The sequence below is a fragment of the Tachyglossus aculeatus genome, chromosome 2 (genome assembly GCF_015852505.1).
Source record: "Tachyglossus aculeatus isolate mTacAcu1 chromosome 2, mTacAcu1.pri, whole genome shotgun sequence".
In the NCBI taxonomy this organism is placed as follows: Eukaryota; Metazoa; Chordata; class Mammalia; order Monotremata; family Tachyglossidae; genus Tachyglossus; species Tachyglossus aculeatus.
The window spans coordinates 77298297-77300087 of NC_052067.1; the positions used below are offsets into that span (position 1 = coordinate 77298297).

General features: G+C 43.0%; 1 non-coding gene across 1 annotated transcript; it reads right to left on the reverse strand.

Moving 5' to 3' along the window:
* Positions 1-744: 744 nt before the first annotated feature.
* Positions 745-882, reverse strand: LOC119923836. The gene has a single exon (XR_005448983.1). It is a non-coding gene; the product is annotated as a small nucleolar RNA SNORA7 (small nucleolar RNA).
* Between the last annotated feature and the right edge of the window lie 909 nt (positions 883-1791).

The following is a 1791-nucleotide window of genomic DNA, read 5'->3' on the forward strand; positions in this document are numbered from 1 at the left end:
CAGAGGTCATAGGTTCAAATCCTGGCTCCACCAATTATCAGCTGTGTGACACTGGGCAAGTCACTTAAACTCTCTGTGCCTCAGTTACCTCATCTGTAAAATGGGGATTAAGACTGTGAACCCCACGTGGGACAAACTGATTACCTGGTATCTACCCCAGTGCTCAGAACAGTGCTTGGCGCATAGTTAACGCTTAATATATACAACCACTCTTGTTGTTATTGTTCCAGGTGATATAGTTTTAAATTGTTTTCTAGTCCTTTAATCTTGTTTTATGCTGTCAAGTCGTTTCCGACCCATAGCGACACCATGGATGAAGCAGCATGGCTCACTGGAAAGAGCCCGGGCTTTGGAGTCAGAGGTCATGGGTTCGAATCCCAGCTCTGCCACATGTCTGCTGTGTGACGTTGGGCAAGTCACTTAACTTCTCTGAGCCTCAGTTACCTCATCTGTAAAATGGGGATTAAGACTGTGAGCCCCGCGTGGGGCAACTTGATCACCTTGTATTCCCCCCGGCGCTTAGAACAGTGCTTTGTACATAGTAAGCGCTTAATAAATGCCATCATCATCATCTCTCCCAGAATGACCCGCTCTCCAACTTTAATCGTTCTGGTAGTGGATCCGTAGAGTTTTCTTGGTAAAAATAAGGAAGAGGTTTACCATTGCCTCCTTCCGCACAGTAAACTCAAGTCTCCGCCCTTGACTCTCTCCCAAGCTGCTGCTGCCCAGCATGAATGAGTTTTGATTTGCAGCAGATTGCCTTCCACTTGCTAGTCACTGCTCAAGCTAGGAATCGAATGGGTAGGCCTCTGCTTGACTCTCCCTCCCATAGCCGAGACTGATAGAGTACTGGAAACTCTCCAGGTGCGGATCTGAGAGGGAGTCCTTTAATGCCAAAAGCTGTATTTCCTACTTATGGGGACTATCTTATTCTTTAGTCCTAGCTGAGTTTTAATGTGGTATTTAGTACTGTTGTATCTAAGTAGTTGATCGATAAACCAATTTTAGCATAATTTACTGTGTGAGGAAGAAAGACATATTTTCCTCATTTTCTTCTCTGCCAGATCTATTATTGATTCAGTCACTGTGCAAAATAGAGCCTACCCTACCTGCCAAGTCAGACCTAGCTGAAATACAAGACATTTCTTCAAATCTATAGATTGTCGGACCCTTGTTATACCAGGGAATGAGGCAAATTAGGTCATTTGGGGTTTTCTTGTTCACAGTCCTCAGATACTAGCACCTGGGAAGTGAACACTGAGCATTTTCTTTTTCCCTACAATCTGCTTTCAATCATTTGCAAGGGGAAAAACCTCTCAGAAGAGCATTTACCCTGTATAGGGTGTGAGAAAGTGAGGAAAGGAAAAGTTCAAATGATGAGGACCCCCTGCATAATGGCAATTCATCCCCTATTTTCTGAAAGGCCCACCATAAAAAACATCATTCAGCAGCTATTCAGAAACTCATTAAGCCAAAGAATTGAGATGGAATGTGGTAGAATGTACTAATGAATCCGTAATGCAAGTGGCTCATCGCCATCGCCCCATTCTTTATGAGATACACATTGTGGGCACTCAATAAATATTGAACAATAATTCTAAAATGGGAAACAATGGTGATAGAAATCCATCTGCCCTTCCTAAGTCACTTATGGTTTATAATGCAAGTAAAATTATAAATGTTGCCTTTCTGGCCACTGAATTCAACAATACTCTGTCTAACATGTTCCCACACTTAGGGAAATGGAACCCCAGTGCACCCAGTTTCAACGAAATAAGCAATGTTTCTGGA